Consider the following 6940-nt stretch of genomic DNA (forward strand, 5'->3'; position numbering starts at 1 on the left):
AGAGTGTGATTTCACAGGCCAGGTGTGAATGGCTAACAAGGCTGAGTGATGGAGGTGAGAGCCGACCCTGAGGTGAGACAGGGCTGCTCTGCGAGATGAAAGAGCCCTGTGGATTGAAGGTTGATCGGGCATTGAGGCTGAGCAGAGCTGCGACTGAAACCCCATCCATTAAAGGTTTTATTTTATTTATATTATTCTTAACAATATTTTGGTCCCTTTCTCCATTCAAAGCTTGCGTTTCCTGGCCTTCAGAGATCTCGGAAATGCCTCCATGAGAATTTAAAACTGTAACACAGCTGTGCGAATGGACAAGCAACGATTCTGGAAAAATACAATGAACTGAAACACAATCAGTGAGGAAACACAATCACTTCCAACTCTAACCAATCACACAATTTTAATTTGTACACAGGCTTCAAACACAGCTGCAACGAGAAGGTCACAGGATGGGGGACGAAAGTCAGAAAACAGTCTCACATAATGCTTAAAAAATGTTACACAATCTCAAAAAGGGTCAGATATCGAATCTCAGAAAATTCCCGTTTAAAAATACATACTTTAAGGCTTAACTTTCATCTTGTCACCTTATTATTAAGTACCCCTGTAAGACACATGCTAAATACTGTGTAAACACATACTGTGGTTTCATGATTGTTTCCAGGAAGTCCTTAGACATCTTCCATCAATGTTTTGCTTTTACCTTTTTTTTACTGCTTTTTCCATTTCTTTGTCAGCTATTTAATCCGGGAATGAAATAAAAATAGGGGTCATTTGTTTTTCCAGCTAAGAAAGCCTTGCACACACATTTGCAAATGCCATTCTGTTTGAGACCAAGACATAGATCTCAGTTTAAGTGCAGTGAAGCTGAAAAGGTGGATGAATTCACAAAGACTTATGGGTAAATGGCAGAACTGCAGAGGTGGACTTTACTGTCCTGGTACTGTAAATGATGGAAAACAGTGTTTTTTGGGTTTACTCACATGTTTCTACTGATTTGCTCGCGTTGATGTTGTGTTATGTTCAATAGATATATGGTTGATGTTGCAAATTATGGTTTTCATAAAAACCACAAACATAAACAGCCCTTTCCCTCAACAATAAATAAATATAAAAGATCCTGGACCATCATTTCAATATCAGATGTCACAAAGGTGATATTCCAACCTTGAGGAGTGCTTACAAAGTCTCTTCAGGCCAAAGAGAAGAAAACATTTCCAAAAAATTATAGAAACGTTTTATTTTGTCTGTCGTAAGAACATAAATAAGTGCCAGATAAAGCCGTTTTAGTGACACAACATTACATGTTAAGTCATGTTCTATGAGGATCTTGTGAGTTTCCTGTCAGAACTAAAAAAAAAATGTGACCACAAGTTGAAATTCAACCAGAAAGTCTCTGAGCAGTCCTGATTTCGATATCCAACATCATTGTAACACTTAACACAAAATTAAAGTGTATAAGCTATTTATTAGAACTCCTGACTCTTCTGGGGACTATGGTGTGGCCCTTTAATCGGTTCATTTCTGATTAAATTCGTGGCTCACAGTACTGCATAGTGTTTATCAGTAAACATGTTTCATCACAGACCATTGAGCTCTGAATTTGAGAAGAATGAAACACTGACAGTAGCACAGGGAAAAACATAACCAAACCAGGATCATAACAGGAAGTTATGCTAAAATACTCTAAGCACAAAAGAATCTGTTCTGTTTAATAATTTAGTAATAAAAATATCAAAAAGTGCCACAGAGTTACTAACATACGTGAGGTTTTGTAAGTATTTTTCTAACAAAAGCTACTCAGTCTTCACAGATAGAAATCCCACCAGTGGGAAAGGGTGCAAAGAATGACCGAAAGGTGCTCCTGCTAGAAAGATACTTGTAAAGAGCGAGAATAGCAATGGGACTCCAGCAGAACTAACGGTTAAGCCTTGTTTCAGACAGCTCCGTCCTCCCCTAAAGCCTGCTAGGAACACAGGGCTCTGGGACTCTGCAGGGTAACAGCATTTACATTTACTGCTGCTCTGCTCTGCTCTGCAACAGTTGCACTTGGCTGCTGGCACACCACTACTCTGTTAAGGATGCAATGCTAATTCTGTTAACCCGGACTGTGTAGCTACTCTGCGGCAACATCTGAATTTAAAGCAGCTAAAATTGTTGTATTTGCTTGCTGTGCCGTTTCCACCACAGAATGGTTAGCTTGTTTTAAATGCAATTTATTTATATTTAACACTGATAATTATTTCATAGTAAAAACCACACAGCAGAGACTTTAATGGAAACATTAAAACACACAAGCTGTTTAGTTGTGGCCCACCACAGGTCAGAAAGGAATTACATCTTTTATTTATCCACACAAGGAAAAACATTGAAAATCTCCAATGAAATTCTTAAGGCAGATTTGTGTCTCATATCCTATCCGCTTTCACTCAGTCTAAGAGGATAAAGCCATGCTAGCAGCCCATCGTTACAGGTCTTCAAGGTCCCAGACTGGTGGGCGGTGAGAACAGATCCCTCGCTGTGAGCAGTGAGCCTTGAAGAATGGAGAATATAACCTCTGAGAGCTGCTGAGACATAGAGGACAGAGGATAGTGTGGAATGAAGCAGAAGAAAGGGGAAATTAAAGTTACAGCGGGAGAAACTTGAAATGATCTGAGAGCTGTCACAAAGAGAGAAAATGTAACACTCAATTATTAACTTAATACGACTTGTTCCGAGGTGCCAGCAGTAAAAGAAGGATAATACACTATATTACCGACGATATTTGCTTACCCATCCAAATCATTTAATTCACTTTCACGGCTACAGGTTTATAAAATCCAGCACCGATATGCAGACTGCTTCTATGAACAGTTGTGGTAGAATGGGTCGCTCTCGGGAGCTTAGGCATTTCCAGCGTGTGACAGGATACCACCTGCGCATGAAGTCCAGTTGGAAATGTTCTCGTTAGTGAAGTCAAAGGGTGTTGAGGTGCATAGAGGCCATCAACTTTCCAGAGAGTCTGATTTCAGACCTTCAAGCTTCATGTGTTAAAGAATTCAGATTAGCTCTTCAATAGTGCAGACAGCTTTATCAAATGGATTTCCGATGCATCCAAGCCTCAATGCAAAGCCTCAACGCATCACCACTGGACTCTAGAAGAGTGGAAACATATTCTCTAGAGTTTCAAATCATCCCACTCTGTCTTGCATTGCAATGAAGGCGTCTGAGTTTGGCAGGTATCAGGAGAATGGTACTTACATGAGTCCATTATGTCAGCTCTAAAGTTTAGTTCAGAGGGGATTATGGAGTGGGGCTGTCAGGTGTTGGGCATAGTGCCTTAGTTCCTTAATAAAAAGGATTTTAATTTAATGCAAAGTCAGCTGAGAAACTACTTTTGTAATTGCTAGATTATGGAATTAATTTACAGTATATGAAAATGCTGTTAATACAGTTTACCATAGAGTCTTAAAAAGTATTGCAAATCTTAAAATTATGACTCCTTATTTATTGTTATATTCTATGTTCTGTTTTCTGTTTTGCCAGGGCAAAAATCAATTCATTGGCATATTCTCATTATTATATATAAAAATCTGTCTTCCTAAATCCCTCAATTCCTGAATCCCTGTTTCTTTCCATAAATGACAATGCACCAGAACATAAAGCAAGGTCCATAATGTAAAATGTGTATGTACAAGAGTGAAGAATTTATCTGGCCTGTAGAGACACCCAAACTCAAAATGATGGTGCACTTTCCAGATGAATCAAAGAGGAGGCAGGTTTTCCGTCCAACATCAGTGTTTGACCTCACAAATGCTTATTTGGAAGAATTGTCAATGCTTTCCATAAACATACTCATAAACCTTGTGAAAAAATCCTAAAGGAGATGGTGTTGCAGCTTGAAATGATAAGCTGCAAAGCCAACATCAATTGAAACCCTATGAAAAAGGATGAATTGTCACTCAAATTTATATGTGTTTGAAGGCCGTTAAGTGAATTATTTTGGTTTTAATGTGTTTTCATTTTATAGAGATGCATCAGATAAAATAAAGAAAAAAGTTGTCACTTTTTCATGTAAATGAATCCCAGTCCTGTCATGCTTATGCTACATGCTTTGACAGCAGGCTTAGTTTTATTGGCTCTCATATACCGTACTTTCCTCTTCATGAGGCTTAAGGTCATCACATACCTGTCTGTCTGGAACTCCAAACTGCTCCCTGGAGTCTTCTTAGATGGTGAAGCAACATCTGGAACTGTCAAGACAAAGAAAGATCAACACAGAGTGCCTTCAATTAAGGAAGAGCTCACAAACCGTGGGGTCAAAATCGAACAGAAAAGCTTAGCAGGTGGATGTCACAGGGAGGATTTTGTTCATTGCCTGATACTCCTGCCAACTTTCCAAGCTGGCTGATCTCGAGAATTCGCTGTAGGGCATGTCGTGCTCGGCATATTTCAGGCACAATAGGTACCGGGGGACGGGTAGTTTGAAATTACATCCCAACAGATGGACACAAACTGCTTAAAGATTCTCCTTTAATTATGTAAAATGCAAACTATTATTAAGGCTTAAATAAATAGATTAGGTAAAGCCCTAAATCACCATTTGGAAATCAGCATTCACATTATACAAATGCAAGTCTTCTCACTGGGATTATATGAGATGCAAAATCATTTCATCCCGATTGTCTTTATAGCAATATCAGAAACACATGAAGCCCCGCCTCAAAGTCAATAAGACTGTTTTCATAATGTACCTGACTCTGATTGTTTACCTTTCTGATCTTGAAACTGTGGTTATACTTAGCACCATACAAGACAAAAGAACATCAGACAAAGACAGACAAGGACAGAGACAACAATAGACGGACATCGGAGAGTCACAAAAGCTGAGTCACAGTGAGGGTGAGGATATTCTGCTACCCTGTCCTTGGCTAAGATTCAAGGTTTTTCTATCAACCAAAAAAGATTACTTTTTGGGTCCAAGTTGATCTGAACGCAGGTAAAAGTCAAAATTCATTTGCAGCATGTGTATGCTCGAATAATAAAAACTCTATCAAATGTATAATTTCTGTCCATCTTCACTAATATAGTCGCTTGCATTTTCTGCCAGTGACACTTTGCCAATACTGTGGATTTAGAATAGCTTTGAGTTTCAAGCCTGTGGTTGTACAGGAAGTTGTGGAGATTGTGTATGCAATGTTCGTTTGAGAACGGGTGCGAGTCACGGTATGAAGCGTTGGATTGCTGTTACTCCGAACCTTTTCTCTATGTTTTTAAGAACGGCATAAATAATTTTAACCAACAATTTTGTGTTAAAGCATCAACAAAAACAGGAAATTTGATTTGTGTTTTCAAATAAGCTCTTGCTTGTAAATGGTCTTTTATTTTGGCCGATATGATATTTCTTGTGACAAAAATGTAAACCTTCCAGGAGGATGAAAAAATGTTGGACTTATTTCTATGCTACAACATATTGACACTTTTTTTTATTTTTATTTTTTATTCTTTAGTATTAACTTACCTAAACAGTGACTGGAAGCAAAAATGGCTAACAAAATAAAAAGCTCAAACTCTTCATGCGCTTTCCTTACTTCGGTACGGAAACTCTCAGGTTATGCACAGTAGTTGTAACACATGCATGCTGACGTTCGTCTGGGCTCTAAAATACGGACACAAAAACAGTTGAATGGTTACACAAAAGCTGATGCATATGTATGGACTCACAATAACACAGAGGACACATTCACTGCTCACTTTAAACATCCACAATGATTGAGGTCGTCACACTCTCCCACACAAACATGTGAAGCTTTTTATCTGTTGACCAATCTTAATTGAAGCTGCTTCGCCTGTCCGATGAGGTTCCCCTTCAGTCTCAGCCTCCTTCCTCCTCCCCTCCTTTCTCCTCCTCCTCTTCATGAGTCTTCAGATCGTTTCCACCCAGTCTTTTGTCCTCTACCCGCCTCCTTCGCGTTTCTGTATCGGATAAGCTGAGCCGACCTTTCTCATTGTGCATCTGCAGGAGATCCAGAGTTCTCATCAAACGTGACCTCCCAGGCCCATCTATCCCTGTTCTCTTCTTTTTTTTCAGCCTCACTTTCTCCTTCCTCCTCTGTACGTCCTCCTCCAGCCTTTGTTCTTCAGCGCATTGAGTGTGAAGGAGTGAGGGTTGGGACCTGCGGGTGATGCTGAGTGAAGACTTTGATCAGGAAGAAAGCTAAGAAAGGTCGCTGACAGACTGTTAGAGCTCATCATCTGCAGCCTTAAGGGTCGAACTGTAGCTCAGTCTGTTAAACAAACAGTGGAGATTGTGCATTATAAATAAAACATTGCTTTATTGGCTGCATAACTGTAGTTTAATCTCTATAAATATATGCATTTTGTGTCTCCTTAGGTGACAGTAAGATTATTGGTTGCACCTAGAAAAAAGTGACAATTTTTTTTATCATTTAAGGAAAACAAATGTCTGTTTTTAATGTTTACACTCTCCTCGTTGAAGACATCATGCAGATCTAGGCCATTGTTGCTTTAGGTGCGACTAATTACCAGAACAAATAGTAGATGTGACAGCTTTCCAATTCCTCAGTGAGTGTGCAAATAAACCTTCGCAGTTGTAGTGATGCGATGCATCAGAATTGTGCACCAAAATATTCAACGACGGGGCGTGCTGTGGTGGCGCAGGGGGTTGGCACGCCCCACGTTTGGAGGCCTTAGTCCTCGACGCGGACGTCGCGGGTTCGACTCCCAGTCCCCACGACCTTTACCGCATGTCTTCCCCCCTCTCCTCACCCTCCTTCCTGTCTGCCTACTGTAGAAAAAATACGAGCCACTAGCGCCGCAAAAACTCTTCGGAGGAAAAAAAAAAAAAAAAATTCAACGACAGCAAGTGAGTGACGTGAGCTAGACAAGCTTCTAAATCACTACAGGAGGTAGATACTTTGGTTTTACATGCTTTTTCCCCCCA

General features: G+C 39.8%; 1 long non-coding RNA gene across 1 annotated transcript; it reads right to left on the bottom strand.

Moving 5' to 3' along the window:
* Positions 1–279: 279 nt before the first annotated feature.
* On the bottom strand, positions 280–6627 carry LOC116718245 (uncharacterized). The gene is made up of 4 exons (XR_004338902.1): positions 5731–6627; positions 5498–5635; positions 4166–4229; positions 280–2561 (listed from the first exon to the last, which is right to left on the bottom strand). It is a non-coding gene; the product is annotated as an uncharacterized LOC116718245 (long non-coding RNA).
* Between the last annotated feature and the right edge of the window lie 313 nt (positions 6628–6940).

This window comes from Xiphophorus hellerii, chromosome 4 (assembly GCF_003331165.1).
Source record: "Xiphophorus hellerii strain 12219 chromosome 4, Xiphophorus_hellerii-4.1, whole genome shotgun sequence".
Lineage (NCBI taxonomy): Eukaryota > Metazoa > Chordata > Actinopteri > Cyprinodontiformes > Poeciliidae > Xiphophorus > Xiphophorus hellerii.